The sequence below is a fragment of the Hyla sarda genome, chromosome 1, assembly GCF_029499605.1.
Source record: "Hyla sarda isolate aHylSar1 chromosome 1, aHylSar1.hap1, whole genome shotgun sequence".
Classification (NCBI taxonomy): Eukaryota; Metazoa; Chordata; class Amphibia; order Anura; family Hylidae; genus Hyla; species Hyla sarda.
This window is the reverse complement of record NC_079189.1, coordinates 255,673,617-255,698,443: the sequence shown is the minus strand read 5'-3', so window position 1 is coordinate 255,698,443 and position 24,827 is coordinate 255,673,617. Positions and strand designations below refer to the sequence as shown.

Genomic DNA, 24,827 nt, shown 5'->3' with positions numbered 1-24,827 from the left:
ATCCTAAGCTGAATGCGCCTGTTCTTGTCAGATCGCAGACTGCTGCCCGGCAAGTACGGGCATGGGAGACTGGCTGGCAATCCAAGGTGCTATTGACATTTTGCTCTGTTGCCGCCTTCCTCTCCGATTAAAAAAAATATTTATTGATGCTTAAATCCACAGTATACAAGGCGTGAAGATGACAACGGCCATCCTAAGCTGAACGCGCCTGCTCTCGTCAGATCGCAGACTGGTACAGATCTTAGGGCCCGGTAAGTACCGGCATGGGACACTGGCTGGGAATCCCGGCTGCCGTTGACATTTTGCTCTGTTGCCGCCTTCCGTTCCGATTCCGAAAAGGATTTATTGATACTTAAATGCACAGTATAAAGGGCGAGAAGCTGTCAACGGCCATCCTAAGCTGAACGCGCCTGCTCTCGTCAGATCGCAGACTGCTACCCAGCTTAGGGCCCGGTAAGTACCAGCATGGGAGACTGGCTGGGAATCCCAGGTGTCATTGACATTTTGCTCTGTTGCCGCCTTGCTCCGATTCCGAAAAGGATTTATTGATGCTTAAATCCACAGTATACAGGGTGTGAAGATGTCTACGGCCATCCAAAGCTGAATGCGCTTGTTCTCGTCAGATCGCAGACAGCTACCCAGCTTCGGGCCTGGTAAGTACCAGCATGGGAGACTGGCTGGGAATCCCAGGTGCAGTTGACATTTTGCTCTGTTTCTGCTCCGATTCCGAAAATTATTTATTGATGCTTAAATCCACAGTATACAAAGTGTGAAGCTGTCAACGGCCATCCTAAGCTTAACGCGTCTGCTCTCGTCAGATCGCAGACTGGTACAGATCTTAGGGCCCGGTAAGTACCGGCATGGGATACTGGCTGGGAATCCCGGCTGCCGTTGACATTTTGCTCTGTTGCCGCCTTCCGTTCCGATTCCGAAAAGGATTTATTGATGCTTAAATGCACAGTATAAAGGGCAAGAAGCTGTCAACGGCCATCCTAAGCTGAACGCGCCTGCTCTCATCAGATCGCAGACTGCTACCCAGCTTAGGGCCCGGTAAGTACCAGCATGGGAGACTGGCTGGGAATCCCAGGTGTCGTTGACATTTTGCTCTGTTGCCGCCTTCCGCGCCGATTCCGAAAAGGATTTATTGATGCTTAAATCCACAGTATACAGGGTGTGAAGATGTCTACGGCCATCCTAAGCTGAATGCGCCTGTTCTCGTCAGATCGCAGACTGCTACCCTGCTTCGGGCCTGGTAAGTACCAGCATGGGAGACTGTCTGGGAATCCCGGGTGCAGTTGACATTTTGCTCTGTTTCTGCTCCGATTCCGAAAATTATTTATTGATGCTTAAATCCACAGTATACAAAGTGTGAAGCTGTCAACAGCCATCCTAAGCTGAACGCGCCTGCTCTCGTCAGATCGCAGACTGCTACCCAGCTTAGGGCCCGGTAAGTACCAGCATGGGAGACTGGCTGGGAATCCCAGGTGTCGTTGACATTTTGCTCTGTTGCCGCCTTACGCTCCGATTCCGAAAAGGATTTATTGATGCTTAAATCCACAGTATACAGGGTGTGAAGCCGTCTACGGCTATCCTAAGCTGAATGTGCCTGCTCTCGTCAGATCGCAGACTGGTACAGTTTTCAGGGCCCGGTAAGTACCGGCATGGGAGACTGGCTGGGAATCCAGGGTGCAGTTGACATTTTGCTCTGTTGCCGCCTTCCGCTCCGATTCGGAAAAGGATTTATTGATGCTTAAATGCACAGTATAAAAAGCATGAAGCTGTCAACGGCCATCCTAAGCTGAACGCGCCTGCTCTCGTCAGATCGGACCCAGCTTAGGGCCCGGTAAGTACTGGCATAGGAGACTGGCTGGGAATCCTGGGCGCCGTTGACATTTTGCTCTATTGCTGCCTTCCGCTTCGATTCCGAAAAGAATTTATTGATGCTTAAATCCACAGTATACAAGGTGTGAAGCTGTCGACGGCCATCCTAAGCTGAACGCGCCTGCTCTCGTCAGATCGCAGACTGCTACCCAGCTTAGGGCCCGGTAAGTACCAGCATAGGAGACTGGCTTGGAATCCCAGGTGTCGTTGACATTTTGCTCTGTTGCCGCCTTACGCTCCGATTCCGAAAAGGATTTATTGATGCTTAAATCCACAGTATACAGGGCGTGAAGATGTCTACGGCCATCCTAAGCTGAATGCGCCTGTTCTCGTCAGAGCGCAGACTGCTACCCAGCTTCGGGCCTGGTAAGTACCAGCATGGGAGACTGGCTGGGAATCCCGGGTGCAGTTGACATTTTGCTCTGTTTCTGCTCCGATTCCGAAAATTATTTATTGATGCTCAAATCCACAGTATACAAAGTGTGAAGCTGTCAACGGCCATCCTAAGCTGAACGCGCCTGCTCTCGTCAGATCGAAGACTGCTACCCAGCTTAGGGCCCGGTAAGTACCAGCATGGGAGACTGGCTGGGAATCCCAGGTGTTGTTGACATTTTGCTCTGTAGCCGCCTTCCGCTTCGATTCCGAAAAGGATTTATTGATGCTTAAATCCACAGTATACAGGGTGTGAAGCAGTCTACGGCTATCCTAAGCTGAATGTGCCTGTTCTTGTCAGATCGCAGACTGCTGCCCAGCAAGTACGGGCATGGGAGACTGGCTGGCAATTCAAGGTGCTATTGACATTTTGCTCTGTTGCCGCCTTCCTCTCCGATTCCGAAAAGGATTTATTGATGCTTAAATGCACAGTATAAAAAGCATGAAGCTGTCAACGGCCATCCTAAGCTGAACGCGCCTGCTCTCGTCAGATCGGACCCAGCTTAGGGCCCGGTAAGTACTGGCATAGGAGACTGGCTGGGAATCCCGGGCGCCGTTGACATTTTGCTCTATTGCTGCCTTCCGCTCCGATTCCGAATAGAATTTATTGATGCTTAAATCCACAGTATACAAGGTGTGAAGCTGTCGACGGCCATCCTAAGCTTAACGCGCCTGCTCTCGTCAGATCGCAGACTGGTACAGATCTGCCGTTGACATTTTGCTCTGTTGCCGCCTTCCGTTCCGATTCCGAAAAGGATTTATTGATGCTTAAATGCACAGTATAAAGGGTGAGAAGCTGTCAACGGCCATCCTAAGCTGAACGCGCCTGCTCTCGTCAGATCGCAGACTGCTACCCAGCTTAGGGCCCGGTAAGTACCAGCATGGGAGACTGGCTGGGAATCCCAGGTGTTGTTGACATTTTGCTCTGTAGCCGCCTTCCGCTTCGATTCCGAAAAGGATTTATTGATGCTTAAATCCACAGTATACAGGGTGTGAAGCCGTCTACGGCTATCCTAAGCTGAATGTGCCTGTTCTTATCAGATCGCAGACTGCTGCCCGGCAAGTACAGGCATGGGAGACTGGCTGGCAATCCAAGGTGCTATTGACATTTTGCTCTGTTGCCGCCTTCCTCTCCAATTCCGAAAAGGATTTATTGATGCTTAAATACACAGTATAAAAAGCATGAAGCTGTCAATGGCCATCCTAAGCTGAACGCGCCTGCTCTCGTCAGATCGTAGACTGCTTCCCAGCTTAGGGCCCGGTAAGTACTGGCTGGGAATCCCGGGTGCCGTTGACATTTTGCTCTATTGCTGCCTTCCGCTCCGATTCCGAAAAGAATTTATTGATGCTTAAATCCACAGTATACAAGGTGTGAAGCTGTCGACGGCCATCCTAAACTTAACGCGCCTGCTCTTGTCAGATCGCAGACTGGTACAGATCTTAGGGCCCGGTAAGTATCGGCATGGGACACTGGCTGGGAATCCCGGCTGCCGTTGACATTTTGCTCTGTTGCCGCCTTCCGTTCCGATTCCGAAAAGGATTTATTGATGCTTAAATGCACAGTATACAAAGTGTGAAGCTGTCAACGGCCATCATAAGCTGAACGCGCTTGCTCTCGTCAGATCGCAGACTGCTACCCAGCTTAGGGCCTGGAAAGTACCAGCATGGGAGACTGGCTGGGAATCCCGGGTGCAGTTGACATTTTAATCTGTTGCCGCCTTCCGCTCCGATTCGGAAAAGGATTTATTGATGCTTAAATGCACAGTATAAAGGGCGTGAAGCTGTTAATGGCCATCCTAAGCTGAACGCGCCTGCTCTCGTCAGATCGCAGACTGCTACCCAGCTTAGGGCCCGGTAAGTACCAGCATGGGAGACTGGCTGGGAATCTCAGGTGTTGTTGACATTTTGCTCTGTAGCTCTGTAGACATTTTGCTCAGATTCCGAAAAGGATTTATTGATGCTTAAATCTACAGTATACAGGGTGTGAAGCCGTCTACGGCTATCCTAAGCTGAGTGCGCCTGTTCTTGTCAGATCGCAGACTGCTGCCCGGCAAGTACGGGCATGGGAGACTGGCTGGCAATCCAAGGTGCTATTGACATTTTGCTCTGTTGCCGCCTTCCTCTCCGATTAAAAAAAATATTTATATATGCTTAAATCCACAGTATACAAGGCGTGAAGATGTCAATGGCCATCCTAAGCTGAACGTGCCTGCTCTCGTCAGATCGCAGACTGCTACGCAGCTTAGGGCCTAGTAAGTACCGGCATGGGAGGCTGGCTGGGAATCCCGGGTGCTGTTGACATTTTGCTCTGTTGCCGCCTTCCGCTCCGTTTCCGAAAAGGATTTATTGATGCTTAAATCCACAGTATACAGGGTGTGAAGATGTCTACGGCCAACCTAAGCTGAACGCGCCTGCTCTCGTCAGATCGCAGACTGGTACAGATCTTAGGGCCCGGTAAGTACCGGCATGGGACACTGGCTGGGAATCCCGGCTGCCGTTGACATTTTGCTCTGTTGCCGCCTTCCGCTCCGTTTCCGAAAAGGATTTATTGATGCTTAAATCCACAGTATACAGGGTGTGAAGATGTCTACGGCCAACCTAAGCTGAACGCGTCTGCTCTCGTCAGATCGCACACTGCTACCCAGCTTAGGGCCCGGTAAGTACTGGCATGGGAGACTGACTGGGAATCCCGGGTGCCGTTGACATTTTGCTCTATTGCTGCCTTCCGCTCCGATTCCGAAAAGGATTTATTGATTCTTAAATGCACAGTATAAAGGGCGAGAAGCTGTCAACGGCCATCCTAAGCTGAACGCGCCTGCTCTCGTCAGATCGCAGACTGCTACCCAGCTTAGGGCCCGGTAAGTACCAGCATGGGAGACTGGCAGGGAATCCCAGGTGTCGTTGACATTTTGCTCTGTTGCCGCCTTCCGCTCCGTTTCCGAAAAGGATTTATTGATGCTTAAATCCACAGTATACAGGGTGTGAAGATGTCTACGGCCAACCTAAGCTGAATGCGCCTGTTCTCGTCAGATCGCAGACTGCTACCCAGCTTCGGGCCTGGTAAGTACCAGCATGGGAGACTGGCTGGGAATCACAGGTGCAGTTGACATTTTGCTCTGTTTCTGCTCCGATTCCGAAAATTATTTATCGATGCTTAAATCCACAGTATACAAAGTGTGAAGCTGTCAACGGCCATCCTAAGCTGAACGCGCCTGCTCTCGTCAGATCGCAGACTGCTACCCAGCTTAGGGCCTGGTAAGTACCAGCATGGGAGACTGGCTGGGAATCCCGGGTGCAGTTGACATTTTAATCTGTTGCCGCCTTCCGCTCCGATTCGGAAAAGGATTTATTGATGCTTAAATCCACAATATACAGGGTGTGAAGCTGTCAACGGCCATCCTAAGCCTGAACGTGCCTGCTCTCCTCAGATCGCAGACTGCTGCCCGGCAGTTACCGGCATGGGAGACTGGCTGGCAATCCAAGGTGCCATTGACATTTTGCTCTGTTGCCGCCATCCTCTCCGATTAATAAAAATATTTATTGATGCTTAAATCCACAATATACAAGGCGTGAAGATGTCAACGGCCATCCTAAGCTGAACGCGCCTGCTCTTGTCAGATCGCAGACTGCTACCCAGCTTGGGGCCCAGTAAGTACCGGCATGGGAGACTGGCTGGGAATCCCGGGTGCAGTTGACATTTTGCTCTGTTGCCACCTTCCGTTCCGATTCCGAAAAGGATTTATTGATGCTTAAATGCACAGTATAAAGGGCGTGAAGCTGTCAATGGCCATCCTAAGCTGAACGCGCCTGCTCTCGTCAGATCGCAGACTGCTACCCAGCTTAGGGCCCGGTAAGTACCAACATGGGTGACTGGCTGGGAATCCCAGGTGTTGTTGACATTTTGCTCTTTAGCCGCCTTCCGCTCCGATTCCGAAAAGGATTTATTGATGCTTAAATCCACAGTATACAGTGTGTGAAGCCGTCTACGGCTATCCTAAGCTGAATGTGCCTGTTCTTGTCAGATCGCAGACTGCTGCCCGGCAAGAACGGGCATGGGAGACTGGCTGGCAATCCAAGGTGCTATTGACATTTTGCTCTGTTGCCGCCTTCCTCTCCGATTCCGAAAAGGATTTATTGATGCTTAAATGCACAGTATAAAATGCATGAAGCTGTCAATGGTCATCCTAAGCTGAACGCACCTGCTCTCGTCAGATCGCAGACTGCTACCCAGCTTAGGGCCCGGTAAGTACTGGCATGGGAGACTGGCTGGGAATCCCGGGTGCCGTTGACATTTTGCTCTATTGCTGCCTTCCGCTCCGATTCCGAAAAGAATTTATTGATGCTTAAATCCACAGTATACAAGGTGTGAAGCTGTCGACGGCCATCCTAAGCTTAACGCGCCTGCTCTCATCAGATCGCAGACTGGTACCCAGCTTCGGGCCTGGTAAGTACCAGCATGGGAGACTGGCTGGGAATCCCGGGTGCAGTTGACATTTTAATCTGTTGCCGCCTTCCTCTCCGATTCGGAAAAGGATTTATTGATGCTTAAATCCACAGTATACAGGGTGTGAATATGTCTATGGCGATCCTAAGCTGAATGCGCCTGTTCTCATCAGATCGCAGACTGCTACCCAGCTTAGGGCCCGGTAAGTATCAGCATGGGAGACTGGCTGGGAATCCCAGGTGTCGTTGACATTTTGCTCTGTTGCCGCCTTCCGCGCCGATTCCGAAAAGGATTTATTGATGCTTAAATCTACAGTATACAGGGTGTGAAGCCGTCTACGGCTATCCTAAGCTGAATGCGCCTGTTCTTGTCAGATCGCAGACTGCTGCCCGGCAAGTACGGGCATGGGAGACTGGCTGGCAATCCAAGGTGCTATTGACATTTTGCTCTGTTGCCGCCTTCCTCTCCGATTAAAAAAAATATTTATTGATGCTTAAATCCACAGTATACAAGGCGTGAAGATGTCAACGGCCATCCTAAGCTGAACGCGCCTGCTCTCGTCAGATCGCAGACTGCTACCCAGCTTAGGGCCCGTTAAGTACTGGCATGGGAGACTGGCTGGGAATCCTGGGTGCCGTTGACATTTTGCTCTATTGCTGCCTTCCGCTCCGATTCCGAAAAGAATTTATTGATGCTTAAATCCACAGTATACAAGGTGTGAAGCTGTCGACGGCCATCCTAAGCTTAACGCGCCTGCTCTCGTCAGATCGCAGACTGGTACAGATCTTAGGGCCCGGTAAGTACCGGCATGGGACACTGGCTGGGAATCCCGGCTGCCGTTGACATTTTGCTCTGTTGCCGCCTTCCGTTCCGATTCCGAAAAGGATTTATTGATGCTTAAATGCACAGTATAAAGGGCAAGAAGCTGTCAACGGCCATCCTAAGCTGAACGCGCCTGCTCTCATCAGATCGCAGACTGCTACCCAGCTTAGGGCCCGGTAAGTACCAGCATGGGAGACTGGCTGGGAATCCCAGGTGTCGTTGACATTTTGCTCTGTTGCCGCCTTCCGCGCCGATTCCGAAAAGGATTTATTGATGCTTAAATCCACAGTATACAGGGTGTGAAGATGTCTACGGCCATCCTAAGCTGAATGCGCCTGTTCTCGTCAGATCGCAGACTGCTACCCTGCTTCGGGCCTGGTAAGTACCAGCATGGGAGACTGTCTGGGAATCCCGGGTGCAGTTGACATTTTGCTCTGTTTCTGCTCCGATTCCGAAAATTATTTATTGATGCTTAAATCCACAGTATACAAAGTGTGAAGCTGTCAACAGCCATCCTAAGCTGAACGCGCCTGCTCTCGTCAGATCGCAGACTGCTACCCAGCTTAGGGCCCGGTAAGTACCAGCATGGGAGACTGGCTGGGAATCCCAGGTGTCGTTGACATTTTGCTCTGTTGCCGCCTTACGCTCCGATTCCGAAAAGGATTTATTGATGCTTAAATCTACAGTATACAGGGTGTGAAGCCGTCTACGGCCATCCTAAGCTGAATGCGCCTGTTCTTGTCAGATCGCAGACTGCTGCCCGGCAAGTACGGGCATGGGAGACTGGCTGGCAATCCAAGGTGCTATTGACATTTTGCTCTGTTGCCGCCTTCCTCTCCGATTAAAAAAAATATTTATTGATGCTTAAATCCACAGTATACAAGGCGTGAAGATGACAACGGCCATCCTAAGCTGAACGCGCCTGCTCTCGTCAGATCGCAGACTGGTACAGATCTTAGGGCCCGGTAAGTACCGGCATGGGACACTGGCTGGGAATCCCGGCTGCCGTTGACATTTTGCTCTGTTGCCGCCTTCCGTTCCGATTCCGAAAAGGATTTATTGATACTTAAATGCACAGTATAAAGGGCGAGAAGCTGTCAACGGCCATCCTAAGCTGAACGCGCCTGCTCTCGTCAGATCGCAGACTGCTACCCAGCTTAGGGCCCGGTAAGTACCAGCATGGGAGACTGGCTGGGAATCCCAGGTGTCATTGACATTTTGCTCTGTTGCCGCCTTGCTCCGATTCCGAAAAGGATTTATTGATGCTTAAATCCACAGTATACAGGGTGTGAAGATGTCTACGGCCATCCAAAGCTGAATGCGCTTGTTCTCGTCAGATCGCAGACAGCTACCCAGCTTCGGGCCTGGTAAGTACCAGCATGGGAGACTGGCTGGGAATCCCAGGTGCAGTTGACATTTTGCTCTGTTTCTGCTCCGATTCCGAAAATTATTTATTGATGCTTAAATCCACAGTATACAAAGTGTGAAGCTGTCAACGGCCATCCTAAGCTTAACGCGCCTGCTCTCGTCAGATCGCAGACTGGTACAGATCTTAGGGCCCGGTAAGTACCGGCATGGGATACTGGCTGGGAATCCCGGCTGCCGTTGACATTTTGCTCTGTTGCCGCCTTCCGTTCCGATTCCGAAAAGGATTTATTGATGCTTAAATGCACAGTATAAAGGGCAAGAAGCTGTCAACGGCCATCCTAAGCTGAACGCGCCTGCTCTCATCAGATCGCAGACTGCTACCCAGCTTAGGGCCCGGTAAGTACCAGCATGGGAGACTGGCTGGGAATCCCAGGTGTCGTTGACATTTTGCTCTGTTGCCGCCTTCCGCGCCGATTCCGAAAAGGATTTATTGATGCTTAAATCCACAGTATACAGGGTGTGAAGATGTCTACGGCCATCCTAAGCTGAATGCGCCTGTTCTCGTCAGATCGCAGACTGCTACCCTGCTTCGGGCCTGGTAAGTACCAGCATGGGAGACTGGCTGGGAATCCCAGGTGTCGTTGACATTTTGCTCTGTTTCTGCTCCGATTCCGAAAATTATTTATTGATGCTTAAATCCACAGTATACAAAGTGTGAAGCTGTCAACAGCCATCCTAAGCTGAACGCGCCTGCTCTCGTCAGATCGCAGACTGCTACCCAGCTTAGGGCCCGGTAAGTACCAGCATGGGAGACTGGCTGGGAATCCCAGGTGTCGTTGACATTTTGCTCTGTTGCCGCCTTACGCTCCGATTCCGAAAAGGATTTATTGATGCTTAAATCTACAGTATACAGGGTGTGAAGCCGTCTACGGCCATCCTAAGCTGAATGCGCCTGTTCTTGTCAGATCGCAGACTGCTGCCCGGCAAGTACGGGCATGGGAGACGCGCTGGCAATCCAAGGTGCTATTGACATTTTGCTCTGTTGCCGCCTTCCTCTCCGATTAAAAAAAATATTTATTGATGCTTAAATCCACAGTATACAAGGCATGAAGATGACAACGGCCATCCTAAGCTGAACGCGCCTGCTCTCGTCAGATCGCAGACTGCTACCCAGCTTAGGGCCTGGTAAGTACCGGCATGGGAGACTGGCTGGGAATCCCGGGTGCAGTTGACATTTTAATCTGTTGCCGCCTTCCGCTCCGATTCGGAAAAGGATTTATTGATGCTTAAATCCACAATATACAGGGTGTGAAGCTGTCAACGGCCATCCTAAGCCTGAACATGCCTGCTCTCCTCAGATCGCAGACTGCTGCCTGGCAGTTACCAGCATGGGAGACTGGCTGGCAATCCAAGGTGCCATTGACATTTTGCTCTGTTGCCGCCTTCCTCTCCGATTAAAAAAATATTTATTGATGCTTAAATCCACAATATACAAGGCGTGAAGATGTCAACAGCCATCCAAAGCTGAACGCGCCTGCTCTCGTCAGATCGCAGACTGCTACCCAGCTTAGGGCCCAGTAAGTACCTGCATGGGAGACTGGCTGGGAACCCCGGGTGCAGTTGACATTTTGCTCTGTTGCCGCCTTCCGTTCCGATTCAGAAAAGGATTTATTGATGCTTAAATGCACAGTATAAAAAGCATAAAGCTGTCAATGGCCATCCTAAGCTGAACGCGCCTGCTCTCGTCAGATTGCAGACTGCTACCCAGCTTAGGGCCCGGTAAGTACTGGCATGGGAGACTGGCTGGGAATCCCGGGTGCCGTTGACATTTTGCTCTATTGCTGCCTTCCGCTCCGATTCCGAAAATAATTTATTGATGCTTAAATCCACAGTATACAAGGTGTGAAGCTGTCGACGGCCATCCTAAGCTTAACCCCTTCCCGCAGAATGTCATATATAAACGCCGGGTTGTGCAGTGCGTTCGCGCATCCCGGCGTTTATAAATGACATGCAGTTAACCCGGCGATGCGCAGCATCGCACGGGTTAACTGGCAGAAGTCCCGCTGTTTCCAGCAGGGGACAACTTCTGCTTCACCCCCAGGACCATCAATTGATGGTCCTCGTCAGCGATCACTGTGATTGGTCCCTGTGGACCAATCACAGTGATCTGGGGTGAAAGTTCAGATCCCCCGCACTGCCCGCCCCTGGAAGTCGGGCAGAAGGGGGGACGAAGGCTGCAGGGGCTCGCGGGGACCTGCGGCATTCGGGGGGAACACGTGGGGACCGGCGGACTTACCTGATCCAGCGGCGGGACCGAGGAGCAGCGCGGGACCGGCCACGTGGACGAGCAGTGAAGGGTAAGTATGTGGTCCTCAGAGGCAGCAGTGAAGATCTTCACTGCTGCTTCTAGGAGTCTGAAAACTACAACTCCTAGCATGCCTAGACAGCCTTTGGCTGTCTGGGCATGCTGGGAGTTGTAGTTTTGCAACATCTGGAGGGCCTCAGTTTGGAGACCATTGTATAATGGTCTCCAATCTGTGCTATTCCAGCTGTTGCAAAACTACAACTCCCAGCATGCACTGACTGTCCAGGCATGCTGGGAGTTTTAGTTCAGCAACATCTGGCCCTTCAGATGTTGCCGTACTACAACTCCCAGCATGCCCTTCAGCTGTCTGGGCATGCTGGGAGTTGTAGTTTTGCAACAGCTGGAGACACACTGGTTGGGAAACATTGTTTCTAACTCAGTGTTTCCTAACCTGTGTGCCTCCAGCTGTTGCAAAACTATAACTCCCAGCATGCACTAAAAGACCATGCATGCTGGGAGTTGTAGTTTTGCAACATCTGGAGGGCCCCAGTTTGGAGACCATTGTATAATGGTCTCCAATCTGTGCTCTTCCAGCTGTTGCAAAACTACAACTCCCAGTATGCACTGACTGTCCAGGCATGCTGGGAGTTTTAGTTCAGCAACATCTGGCCCTTCAGATGTTGCCGTACTACAACTCCCAGCATGCCCTTCAGCTGTCTGGGCATGCTGGGAGTTGTAGTTTTGCAACAACTGGAGACACACTGGTTGGAAAACATTGTCTGTTTCTAACTCAGTGTTTCCTAACCTGTGTGCCTCCAGCTGTTGCAAAACTATGACTCCCAGCATGCACTAACAGACCATGCATGCTGGGAGTTGTGGTTTTGCAACAGCTGATGCAAGCCCCCCCCCCCCCCCGCCCCGCCACCCCCGTGAATGTACAGGGTACATTCACATGGGCGAGGCTTTTACAGTGGGTTTCTCGCATCTTGAGATGCAGCAAATTTTGCGCTGGGAAACTCGCTGTAATCCCCCGCCCATGTGACTGTACCCTAAAAACACTACACTACACTAACACAAAATAAAATAAAAAGTTAAAAACACTACATATACACATACCCTTACACAGCCCCCCTCCCCCAATAAGAACGTCCGGTACACCACTGTTTCCAAAGCAGAGCCTCCAGCTGTTGAAAAACAACAACTCCCAGTATTGTCGGACAGCCGTTGACTGTCCAGGCATGCTGGGAGTTTTGCAACAGCTGGAGGCACCCTGTTTGGGAATCACTGGCGTAGAATACCCCTATGTCCACCCCTATGCAAATCCCTAATTTAGGCCTCAAATGCACATGGCGCTCTCACTTTGGAGCCCTGTCGTATTTCAGGGCAACAGTTTAGGGCGACATATGGGGTATCGCCGTACTCGGGAGAAATTGCGTTACAAGGTTTGGGGGGCTTTTTCTTCTTTAACCCTTCATGAAAAGGAAATGTTGGGGTCTACACCAGAATGTTAGTGTAAAATTTTTTTATTTTTTACACTAACATGCTGATGTTGCCCTATACTTTACATTTTCACAAGAGGTAAAAGGGAAAAAAGCCCCCCAAAATTTGTAACGCAATTTCTCCCGACTACAGAGATACCCCATATGTGAGGGCAAAGTGCTCTGGGGGCGCACAACAAGGCCCAGAAGGGAGAGCGCACCATGTACATTTGAGGTGATTTGCACAGGGGTGGCTGATTGTTACAGCGGTTTTGACAAACGCAAAAAAAACAAAACCCCACATGTGACCCCATTTCGGAAACGACACCCCTCACGGAATGTAATGAGGGGTGCAGTGAGAATTTACCCCCCACAGGTGTCTGACGGATCTTTGGAACAGTGGTCCATGAAAATGAAAACTTGTACAGCCCACTGTTCCAAAGATCTGTCAGACACCAGTGGGGGGCAAATGCTCACTGTACCCCTTGTTACGTTCCTCAAGGGGTCTAGTTTCCAAAATGGTATGCCATGTGTGTTTTTTTTTGCTGTTCTGGCACCTTAGGGGCTTCCTAAATGCAACATGCTCCCCGAGCAAAATTTGCTCTCAAAAAGCCAAATATGACTCCTTCTCTTCTGAGCATTGTAGTTCGCCCATAGTGCACTTCAGGTTAACTTATGGGGTACCTCCATACTCAGAAGAGATGGGGTTACAAATTTTGGGGAGTATTTTCTGCTATTAACCCTTGCAAAAAGGTGAAATTAGGGGGGAAACACACATTTTAGTGGAAATTATTATTTTTTTTTTTACATATGCAAAAGTCATGAAACACCTGTGGGGTAATAAGGCTCACTTTATTCCTTATTACATTCCTCAAGGGGTCTAGTTTCCCAAATGGTATGCCATGTGGGTATTTTTTGCTGTTCTGGCACCATAGGGGCTTCCTAAATGCGACATGCCCCCCGAGCAAAATTTGCTCTCAAAAAGCCAAATATGACTCCTTCTCTTCTGAGCATTGTAGTTCACCCATAGTGCACTTCAGGTCAACTTATGGGGTACCTCCATACTCAGAAGAGAAGGGGTTACAAATATTGGGGGTATTTCCTGCTATTAACCCTTGGAAAAATGTGAAATTTGGGGGGAAACACACATTTTAGTGAAAAAAAAAATGTTTTTTTACATATGCAAAAGTCGTGAAACACCTGTGGGGTATTAAGGCTCACTTTATTCCTTGTTACGTACCTCAAGGGGTCTAGTTTCCAAAATGGTATGCCATGTGAGGGTTTTTTGCTGTTCTGGCACCATAAGGGCTTCCTAAATGCAACATGCCCCCAAAAACCATTTCAGAAAAACGTACTCTCCAAAATCCCCTTATCGCTCTTTCCCTTCTGAGCCCTCTACTGCGCCCGCCGAACACTTTACATAGACATATGAGGTATGTGCTTACTCGAGAGAAATTGGGCTACAAATATAAGTATACATTTTCTCCTTTTACCCCTTGTAAAAATTTAAAAATTGGGTCTACAAGAACATGCGAGTGTAAAAAATGAAGATTGTGAATTTTCTCCTTCACTTTGCTTCTATTCCTGTGAAACACCTAAAGGGTTAAAATGATGACTGAATGTCATTTTGAATCCTTTGGGGGTGCAGTTTTTATAATGGGGTCTTTTGTGGGGTATTTCTAATAAGAAGACCCTTCAAATCCACTTCAAACCTGAACTGGTCCCTGATTGAGTCTGAAAATTTTGTGAAAAATTGGAAAATTGCTGCTGAACTTTGAAGCCCTCCGGTGTCTTCCAAAAGTAAAAACTCGTCACTTTTATGATGCAGACATAAAGTAGACATATTGTATATGTGAATAAAAATTTTTTTTATTTGTAATATACATTTTCCTTACAAGCAGAGAGCTTCAAAGTTAGAAAAATGCAAAATTTTCTAATTTTTCATCAAATTTTAGGATTTTTTACAAGGAAAGGATGCAAGTTACCACAAAAATGTACCACCATGTTAAAGTAGAATATGTCACGAGAAAACATTCTCGGAATCAGAATGATAACTAAAAGCATTCCAGAGTTATTAATGTTTAAAGTGACAGTGGTCAGATGTGCAAAAAACGCTCTGGTCCTTAAGGCCAAAATGGGCTTGGTCCTGAAGGGGTTAACGCGCCTGCTCTCGTCAGATCGCAGACTGGTACAGATCTTAGGGCCCGGTAGGTACCGGCATGGGACACTGGCTGGGAATCCCGGCTGCCGTTGACATTTTGCTCTGTTGCCGCCTTCCGTTCCGATTCCGAAAAGGATTTATTGATGCTTAAATCCACAGTATACATTGTGTGAAGCCGTCTACGGCTATCCTAAGCTGAATGTGCCTGTTCTTGTCAGATCGCAGACTGCTGCCCGGCAAGTACGGGCATGGGAGACTGGCTGGCAATCCAAGGTGCTATCGACATTTTGCTCTGTTGCCGCCTTCTTCTCCGATTCCGAAAAGGATTTATTGATGCTTAAATGCACAGTATAAAAAGCATGAAGCTGTCAATGGCCATCCTAAGCTGAACGCGCCTGCTCTCGTCAGATCGCAGACTGCTACCCAGCTTAGGGCCCAGTAAGTACCTGCATGGGAGACTGGCTGGGAACCCCGGGTGCAGTTGACATTTTGCTCTGTTGCCGCCTTCCGTTCCGATTCAGAAAAGGATTTATTGATGCTTAAATGCACAGTATAAAAAGCATAAAGCTGTCAATGGCCATCCTAAGCTGAACGCGCCTGCTCTCGTCAGATTGCAGACTGCTACCCAGCTTAGGGCCCGGTAAGTACTGGCATGGGAGACTGGCTGGGAATCCCGGGTGCCGTTGACATTTTGCTCTATTGCTGCCTTCCGCTCCGATTCCGAAAATAATTTATTGATGCTTAAATCCACAGTATACAAGGTGTGAAGCTGTCGACGGCCATCCTAAGCTTAACCCCTTCCCGCAGAATGTCATATATAAACGCCGGGTTGTGCAGTGCGTTCGCGCATCCCGGCGTTTATAAATGACATGCAGTTAACCCGGCGATGCGCAGCATCGCACGGGTTAACTGGCAGAAGTCCCGCTGTTTCCAGCAGGGGACAACTTCTGCTTCACCCCCAGGACCATCAATTGATGGTCCTCGTCAGCGATCACTGTGATTGGTCCCTGTGGACCAATCACAGTGATCTGGGGTGAAAGTTCAGATCCCCCGCACTGCCCGCCCCTGGAAGTCGGGCAGAAGGGGGGACGAAGGCTGCAGGGGCTCGCGGGGACCTGCGGCATTCGGGGGGAACACGTGGGGACCGGCGGACTTACCTGATCCAGCGGCGGGACCGAGGAGCAGCGCGGGACCGGCCACGTGGACGAGCAGTGAAGGGTAAGTATGTGGTCCTCAGAGGCAGCAGTGAAGATCTTCACTGCTGCTTCTAGGAGTCTGAAAACTACAACTCCTAGCATGCCTAGACAGCCTTTGGCTGTCTGGGCATGCTGGGAGTTGTAGTTTTGCAACATCTGGAGGGCCTCAGTTTGGAGACCATTGTATAATGGTCTCCAATCTGTGCTATTCCAGCTGTTGCAAAACTACAACTCCCAGCATGCACTGACTGTCCAGGCATGCTGGGAGTTTTAGTTCAGCAACATCTGGCCCTTCAGATGTTGCCGTACTACAACTCCCAGCATGCCCTTCAGCTGTCTGGGCATGCTGGGAGTTGTAGTTTTGCAACAGCTGGAGACACACTGGTTGGGAAACATTGTTTCTAACTCAGTGTTTCCTAACCTGTGTGCCTCCAGCTGTTGCAAAACTATAACTCCCAGCATGCACTAAAAGACCATGCATGCTGGGAGTTGTAGTTTTGCAACATCTGGAGGGCCCCAGTTTGGAGACCATTGTATAATGGTCTCCAATCTGTGCTCTTCCAGCTGTTGCAAAACTACAACTCCCAGTATGCACTGACTGTCCAGGCATGCTGGGAGTTTTAGTTCAGCAACATCTGGCCCTTCAGATGTTGCCGTACTACAACTCCCAGCATGCCCTTCAGCTGTCTGGGCATGCTGGGAGTTGTAGTTTTGCAACAACTGGAGACACACTGGTTGGAAAACATTGTCTGTTTCTAACTCAGTGTTTCCTAACCTGTGTGCCTCCAGCTGTTGCAAAACTATGACTCCCAGCATGCACTAACAGACCATGCATGCTGGGAGTTGTGGTTTTGCAACAGCTGATGCAAGCCCCCCCCCCCCGCCCCGCCACCCCCGTGAATGTACAGGGTACATTCACATGGGCGAGGCTTTTACAGTGGGTTTCTCGCATCTTGAGATGCAGCAAATTTTGCGCTGGGAAACTCGCTGTAATCCCCCGCCCATGTGACTGTACCCTAAAAACACTACACTACACTAACACAAAATAAAATAAAAAGTTAAAAACACTACATATACACATACCCTTACACAGCCCCCCTCCCCCAATAAGAACGTCCGGTACACCACTGTTTCCAAAGCAGAGCCTCCAGCTGTTGAAAAACAACAACTCCCAGTATTGTCGGACAGCCGTTGACTGTCCAGGCATGCTGGGAGTTTTGCAACAGCTGGAGGCACCCTGTTTGGGAATCACTGGCGTAGAATACCCCTATGTCCACCCCTATGCAAATCCCTAATTTAGGCCTCAAATGCACATGGCGCTCTCACTTTGGAGCCCTGTCGTATTTCAGGGCAACAGTTTAGGGCGACATATGGGGTATCGCCGTACTCGGGAGAAATTGCGTTACAAGGTTTGGGGGGCTTTTTCTTCTTTAACCCTTCATGAAAAGGAAATGTTGGGGTCTACACCAGAATGTTAGTGTAAAATTTTTTTATTTTTTACACTAACATGCTGATGTTGCCCTATACTTTACATTTTCACAAGAGGTAAAAGGGAAAAAAGCCCCCCAAAATTTGTAACGCAATTTCTCCCGACTACAGAGATACCCCATATGTGAGGGCAAAGTGCTCTGGGGGCGCACAACAAGGCCCAGAAGGGAGAGCGCACCATGTACATTTGAGGTGATTTGCACAGGGGTGGCTGATTGTTACAGCGGTTTTGACAAACGCAAAAAAAACAAAACCCCACATGTGACCCCATTTCGGAAACGACACCCCTCACGGAATGTAATGAGGGGTGCAGTGAGAATTTACCCCCCACAGGTGTCTGACGGATCTTTGGAACAGTGGTCCATGAAAATGAAAACTTGTACAGCCCACTGTTCCAAAGATCTGTCAGACACCAGTGGGGGGCAAATGCTCACTGTACCCCTTGTTACGTTCCTCAAGGGGTCTAGTTTCCAAAATGGTATGCCATGTGTGTTTTTTTTTGCTGTTCTGGCACCTTAGGGGCTTCCTAAATGCAACATGCTCCCCGAGCAAAATTTGCTCTCAAAAAGCCAAATATGACTCCTTCTCTTCTGAGCATTGTAGTTCGCCCATAGTGCACTTCAGGTTAACTTATGGGGTACCTCCATACTCAGAAGAGATGGGGTTACAAATTTTGGGGAGTATTTTCTGCTATTAACCCTTGCAAAAAGGTGAAATTAGGGGGGAAACACACATTTTAGTGGAAATTATTATTTTTTTTTTTACATATGCAAAAGTCATGAAACACCTGTGGGGTAATAAGGCTCACTTTATTCCTTATTACATTCCTCAAGGGGTCTAGTTTCCCAAATGGTATGCCATGTGGGTATTTTTTGCTGTTCTGGCACCATAGGGGCTTCCTAAATGCGACATGCCCCCCGAGCAAAATTTGCTCTCAAAAAGCCAAATATGACTCCTTCTCTTCTGAGCATTGTAGTTCACCCATAGTGCACTTCAGGTCAACTTATGGGGTACCTCCATACTCAGAAGAGAAGGGGTTACAAATATTGGGGGTATTTCCTGCTATTAACCCTTGGAAAAATGTGAAATTTGGGGGGAAACACACATTTTAGTGAAAAAAAAAATGTTTTTTTACATATGCAAAAGTCGTGAAACACCTGTGGGGTATTAAGGCTCACTTTATTCCTTGTTACGTACCTCAAGGGGTCTAGTTTCCAAAATGGTATGCCATGTGAGGGTTTTTTGCTGTTCTGGCACCATAAGGGCTTCCTAAATGCAACATGCCCCCAAAAACCATTTCAGAAAAACGTACTCTCCAAAATCCCCTTATCGCTCTTTCCCTTCTGAGCCCTCTACTGCGCCCGCCGAACACTTTACATAGACATATGAGGTATGTGCTTACTCGAGAGAAATTGGGCTACAAATATAAGTATACATTTTCTCCTTTTACCCCTTGTAAAAATTTAAAAATTGGGTCTACAAGAACATGCGAGTGTAAAAAATGAAGATTGTGAATTTTCTCCTTCACTTTGCTTCTATTCCTGTGAAACACCTAAAGGGTTAAAATGATGACTGAATGTCATTTTGAATCCTTTGGGGGGTGCAGTTTTTATAATGGGGTCTTTTGTGGGGTATTTCTAATAAGAAGACCCTTCAAATCCACTTCAAACCTGAACTGGTCCCTGATTGAGTCTGAAAATTTTGTGAAAAATTGGAAAATTGCTGCTGAACTTTGAAGCCCTCCGGTGTCTTCCAAAAGTAAAAACTCGTCACTTTTATGATGCAGACATAAAGTAGACATATTGTATATGTGAATAAAAATTTTTTTTATTTGTAATATACATTTTCCTTACAAGCAGAGAGCTTCAAAGTTAGAAAAATGCAAAATTTTCAAATTTTTCATCAAATTTTAGGATTTTTTACAAGGAAAGGATGCAAGTTACCACAAAAATGTACCGCCATGTTAAAGTAGAATATGTCACGAGAAAACAATCTCGGAATCAGAATGATAACTAAAAGCATTCCAGAGTTATTAATGTTTAAAGTGACAGTGGTCAGATGTGCAAAAAACGCTCTGGTCCTTAAGGCCAAAATGGGCTTGGTCCTGAAGGGGTTAACGCGCCTGCTCTCGTCAGATCGCAGACTGGTACAGATCTTAGGGCCCGGTAGGTACCGGCATGGGACACTGGCTGGGAATCCCGGCTGCCGTTGACATTTTGCTCTGTTGCCGCCTTCCGTTCCGATTCCGAAAAGGATTTATTGATGCTTAAATCCACAGTATACATTGTGTGAAGCCGTCTACGGCTATCCTAAGCTGAATGTGCCTGTTCTTGTCAGATCGCAGACTGCTGCCCGGCAAGTACGGGCATGGGAGACTGGCTGGCAATCCAAGGTGCTATCGACATTTTGCTCTGTTGCCGCCTTCTTCTCCGATTCCGAAAAGGATTTATTGATGCTTAAATGCACAGTATAAAAAGCATGAAGCTGTCAATGGCCATCCTAAGCTGAACGCGCCTGCTCTCGTCAGATCGCAGACTGCTACCCAGCTTAGGGCCCGGTAAGTACTGGCATGGGAGACTGGCTGGGAATCCCAGGTGCCGTTGACATTTTGCTCTATTGCTGCCTTCCGCTCCGATTCCGAAAATAATTTATTGATGCTTAAATCCACAGTATACAAGGTGTGAAGCTGTCGACGGCCATCCTAAGCTTAACGCGCCTGCTCTCGTCAGATCGCAGACTGGTACAGATCTTAGGGCCCGGTAAGTACCGGCATGGGACACTGGCTGGGAATCTCGGCTGCTGTTGACATTTTGCTCTGTTGCCGCCTTCCGTTCCGATTCCGAAAAGGATTTATTGATGCTTAAATGCACAGTATAAAGGACGAGAAGATGTCAACGGCCAACCTAAGCTGAACGCGCCTACTCTCGTCAGATCGCAGACTGCTACCCAGCTTAGGGCCCGGTAAGTACCAGCATGGGAGACTGACTGGGAATCCCAGGTGTCGTTGACATTTTGCTCTCTTGCCGCCTTCCGCTCCGATTCCGTAAAGGATTTATTGATGCTTAAATCCACAGTATACAGAGTGTGAAGATGTCTACGGCCATCCTAAGTTGAATGTGTCTGTTCTCGTCAGATCGCAGGCTGCTACCCAGCCTCGGGCCTGGTAAGTACCAGCATGGGAGACTGGCTGGGAATCCCGGGTGCAGTTGACATTTTGCTCTGTTTCTGCTCCGATTTCCGAAAATTATTTATTGATGCTTAAATCCACAGTATACAAAGTGTGAAGCTGTCAACGGCAGATACCGGCGTGGGAGACTGGCTGGCAATCCAAGGTGCCATTGACATTTTGCTCTGTTGCCGCCTTCCTCTCCGATTAATAAAAATATTTATTGATGCTTAAATCCACATTATACAATGCGAGAAGATGTCAACGGCCATCCTAAGCTGAACGCGCATGCTCTCGTCAGATCGCAGACTGCTACCCAGCTTAGGGCCCAGTAAGTACCGGCACGGGAGACTGGCTGGGAATCCCGGCTGCCGTTGACATTTTGCTCTGTTGCCGCCTTCCGTTTCGATTCCGAAAAGGATTTATTGATGCTTAAATGCACAGTATAAAAATCGTGAAGCTGTCAATGGCCATCCTAAGCTTAACGCGCCTGCTCTCGTCAGATCGCAGACTGGTACAGATCTTAGGGCCCGGTAAGTACTGGCATGGGACACTGGCTGGGAATCCCGGTGTCCATTGACATTTTGCTCTGTTGCCGCCTTCCGTTCCGATTCCGAAAAGGATTTATTGATGCTTAAATGCACAGTATACAAAGTGTGAAGCTGTCAACGGCCATCCTATGCTGAACGCGCCTGCTCTCGTCAGATCGCAGACTGCTACCCAGCTTAGGGCCTGGTAAGTACCAGCATGGGAGACTGGCTGGGAATCCCGGGTGCATTTGACATTTTAATCTGTTGCCGCCTTCCGCTCCGATTCGGAAAAGGATTTATTGATGCTTAAATGCACAGTATAAAGGGCGTGAAGCTGTCAACGGCCATCCTAAGCTGAACGCGCCTGCTCTCGTCAGATCGCAGACTGCTACCCAGCTTAGGGCCCAGTAAGTACCAGCATGGGAGACTGGCTGGGAATCCCAGGTGTTGTTGACATTTTGCTCTGTAGCCGCCTTCCGCTCGGATTCCGAAAAGGATTTATTGATGCTTAAATGCACAGTATAAAAAGCATGAAGCTGTCAATGGCCATCCTTAGCTGAACGCGCCTGCTCTCGTCAGATCGCAGACTGCTACCCAGCTTAGGGCCCGGTAAGTACTGGCATGGGAGACTGGCTGGGAATCCCGGGTGCCGTTGACATTTTGCTCTATTGCTGCCTTCCGCTCCGATTCCGAAAAGGATTTATTGATGCTTAAATCCACAGTATACAAGGTGTGAAGCTGTCGACGGCCATCCTAAGCTTAACGCGCCTGCTCTCGTCAGATCGCAGACTGGTACAGATCTTAGGGCCCGGTAGGTACCGGCATGGGACACTGGCTGGGAATCCCGGCTGCCGTTGACATTTTGCTCTGTTGCCGCCTTCCGTTCCGATTCCGAAAAGGATTTATTGATGCTTAAATCCACAGTATACATTGTGTGAAGCCGTCTACGGCTATCCTAAGCTGAATGTGCCTGTTCTTGTCAGATCGCAGACTGCTGCCCGGCAAGTACGGGCATGGGAGACTGGCTGGCAATCCAAGGTGCTATTGACATTTTGCTCTGTTGCCGCCTTCCTCTCCGATTCCGAAAAGGATTTATTGATGCTTAAATGCACAGTATAAAAAGCATGAAGCTGTCAATGGCCATCCTAAGCTGAACGCGCCTGCTCTTGTCAGATCGCAGACTGCTACCCAGCTTAGGGCCCGGTAAGTACTGGCATAGGAGACTGGCTGGGAATCCCGGGTGCCGTTGACATTTTGCTTTATTGATGCTTAAATCCACAGTATACAAGGTGTGAAGCTGTCGACGGCCATCCTAAGCTTAACGCGCCTGCTCTTGTCAGATCGCAGACTGGTACAGATCTTAGGGCCCGGTAAGTACCGGCATGGGACACTGGCTGGGAATCCCGGCTGCCGTTGACATTTTGCTCTGTTGCCGCCTTCCGTTTCCTATTCCGAAAAGGATTTATTGATGCTTAAATGCACAGTATAAAGGACAAGAAGCTGTCAACGGCCATCCTAAGCTGAACGTGCCTGCTCTCGTCAGATCGCAGACTGCTACCCAGCTTAGGGCCTGGTAAGTACCAGCATGGGAGACTGGCTGGGAATCCCGGGTGCAGTTAACATTTTGCTCCGATTCCGAAAATTATTTATTGCTGCTTAAATCCACAGTATACAAAGTGTGAAGCTGTCAACGGCCATCCTAAGCTGAAAGCGCCTGCTCTCGTCAGATCGCAGACTGCTACCCAGCTTAGGGCCTGGTAAGTACCAGCATGGGAGACTGGCTGGGAATCCCGGGTGCAGTTGACATTTTAATCTGTTGCCGCCTTCCGCTCCGATTCGGAAAAGGATTTATCGATGCTTAAATCCACAATATACAGGGTGTGAAGCTGTCAACGGCCATCCTAAGCCTGAACGTGCCTGCTCTCCTCAGATCGCAGACTGCTGCCCGGCAGTTACCGGCATGGGAGACTGGCTGGCAATCCAAGGTGCCATTGACATTTTGCTCTGTTGCCGCCTTCCTCTCCGATTAAAAAAATATTTATTGATGCTTAAATCCACAATATACAAGGCGTGAAGATGTCAACGGCCATCCTAAGCTGAACGCGCCTGCTCTCGTCAGATCGCAGACTGCTGCCCAGTAAGTACCGGCATGGGAGACTGGCTGGGAATCCCGGGTGCAGTTGACATTTTGCTCTGTTGCCGCCTTCCGTTCCGATTCCGAAAAGGATTTATTGATGCTTAAATGCACAGTATAAAAAGCTTGAAGCTGTCAATGGCCATCCTAAGCTGAACGCGCCTGCGCTCGTCAGATCGCAGACTGCTACCCAGCTTAGGGCCCGGTAAGTACTGGCATGGGAGACTGCCTGGGAATCCCGGTTGCCGTTGACATTTTGCTCTATTGCTGCCTTCCGCTTCGATTCCGAAAAAAATTTATTGATGCTTAAATCCACAGTATACAAGGTGTGAAGCTGTCGACGGCCATCCTAAGCTTAACGCGCCTGCTCTCGTCAGATCGCAGACTGGTACAGATCTTAGGGCCCGGTAAGTACCGGCATGGGACACTGGTTGGGAATCCCGGCTGCCGTTGACATTTTGCTCTGTTGCCGCCTTCCGTTCCGATTCCGAAAAGGATTTATTGATGCTTAAATCCACAGTATACATTGTGTGAGGCCGTCTACGGCTATCCTAAGCTGAATGTGCCTGTTCTTGTCAGATTGCAGACTGCTGCCCGGCAAGTACGGGCATGGGAGACTGGCTGGCAATCCAAGGTGCTTTTGACATTTTGCTCTGTTGCCGCCTTCCTCTCCGATTCCGAAAAGGATTTATTGATGCTTAAATGCACAGTATAAAGGGCGTGAAGCTGTCAACGGCCATCCTAAGCTGAACGCGCCTGCTCTCGTCAGATCGCAGACTGGTACAGATCTTAGGGCCCGGTAAGTACTGGCATGAGAGACTGGCTGGGAATCCCGGCTGCCGTTGACATTTTGCTCTGTTGCCGCCTTCCGTTCCGATTCCGAAAAGGATTTATTGATGCTTAAATGCACAGTATAAAGGGCAAGAAGCTGTCAACGGCCATCCTAAGCTGAACGCGCCTGCTCTCGTCAGATCGCAGACTGCTACCCAGCTTAGGGCCTGGTAAGTACCAGCATGGGAGACTGGCTGGGAATCCCAGGTGTCATTGACATTTTGCTCTGTTGCCGCCTTACGCTCCGATTCCGAAAAGGATTTATTGATGCTTAAATGCACAGTATAAAAAGCATGAAGCTGTCAATGGCCATCCTAAGCTGACTGCGCCTGCTCTTGTCAGATCGCAGACTGCTACCCAGCTTAAGGCCCGGTAAGTATTGGCATGGGAGACTGGCTGGGAATCACGGGTGCCGTTGACATTTTGCTCTATTGCTGCCTTGCGCTCCGATTCCGAAAATAATTTATTGATGCTTAAATCCACAGTATACAAGGTGTGAAGCTGGCGACGGCCATCCTGAGCTTAACGCGCCTGCTCTCGTCAGATCACAGACTGCTACCCAGCTTAGGGCCCAGTAAGTACCGGCATGGG

The 24,827-nt window shown here is 49.2% G+C and overlaps 20 pseudogenes; all 20 read left to right on the top strand.

The window, feature by feature from the left end:
• The first annotated feature begins 382 nt into the window (after positions 1-382).
• LOC130352770 (5S ribosomal RNA) lies at positions 383-502 on the top strand (annotated as a pseudogene).
• A 477-nt stretch (positions 503-979) lies between these two features.
• On the top strand, positions 980-1,099 carry LOC130326065 (5S ribosomal RNA; annotated as a pseudogene).
• Positions 1,100-1,974: 875 nt separating this feature from the next.
• LOC130352011 (5S ribosomal RNA) lies at positions 1,975-2,094 on the top strand (annotated as a pseudogene).
• A 1,017-nt stretch (positions 2,095-3,111) lies between these two features.
• On the top strand, positions 3,112-3,231 carry LOC130319185 (5S ribosomal RNA; annotated as a pseudogene).
• Positions 3,232-5,100: 1,869 nt separating this feature from the next.
• LOC130331882 (5S ribosomal RNA) lies at positions 5,101-5,220 on the top strand (annotated as a pseudogene).
• A 277-nt stretch (positions 5,221-5,497) lies between these two features.
• Positions 5,498-5,617, top strand: LOC130348747 (5S ribosomal RNA; annotated as a pseudogene).
• A 475-nt stretch (positions 5,618-6,092) lies between these two features.
• On the top strand, positions 6,093-6,212 carry LOC130335290 (5S ribosomal RNA; annotated as a pseudogene).
• Positions 6,213-6,484: 272 nt separating this feature from the next.
• LOC130352477 (5S ribosomal RNA) lies at positions 6,485-6,604 on the top strand (annotated as a pseudogene).
• Positions 6,605-7,280: 676 nt separating this feature from the next.
• On the top strand, positions 7,281-7,400 carry LOC130352003 (5S ribosomal RNA; annotated as a pseudogene).
• Positions 7,401-7,684: 284 nt separating this feature from the next.
• On the top strand, positions 7,685-7,804 carry LOC130325947 (5S ribosomal RNA; annotated as a pseudogene).
• Positions 7,805-8,675: 871 nt separating this feature from the next.
• On the top strand, positions 8,676-8,795 carry LOC130352769 (5S ribosomal RNA; annotated as a pseudogene).
• A 477-nt stretch (positions 8,796-9,272) lies between these two features.
• Positions 9,273-9,392, top strand: LOC130325826 (5S ribosomal RNA; annotated as a pseudogene).
• Positions 9,393-10,655: 1,263 nt separating this feature from the next.
• On the top strand, positions 10,656-10,775 carry LOC130352451 (5S ribosomal RNA; annotated as a pseudogene).
• Positions 10,776-15,460: 4,685 nt separating this feature from the next.
• LOC130352450 (5S ribosomal RNA) lies at positions 15,461-15,580 on the top strand (annotated as a pseudogene).
• A 4,481-nt stretch (positions 15,581-20,061) lies between these two features.
• On the top strand, positions 20,062-20,181 carry LOC130334360 (5S ribosomal RNA; annotated as a pseudogene).
• Positions 20,182-21,809: 1,628 nt separating this feature from the next.
• On the top strand, positions 21,810-21,929 carry LOC130322589 (5S ribosomal RNA; annotated as a pseudogene).
• A 474-nt stretch (positions 21,930-22,403) lies between these two features.
• LOC130347252 (5S ribosomal RNA) lies at positions 22,404-22,523 on the top strand (annotated as a pseudogene).
• A 434-nt stretch (positions 22,524-22,957) lies between these two features.
• On the top strand, positions 22,958-23,077 carry LOC130328307 (5S ribosomal RNA; annotated as a pseudogene).
• Positions 23,078-23,539: 462 nt separating this feature from the next.
• LOC130352086 (5S ribosomal RNA) lies at positions 23,540-23,659 on the top strand (annotated as a pseudogene).
• A 676-nt stretch (positions 23,660-24,335) lies between these two features.
• LOC130352024 (5S ribosomal RNA) lies at positions 24,336-24,455 on the top strand (annotated as a pseudogene).
• Positions 24,456-24,827: the final 372 nt, after the last annotated feature.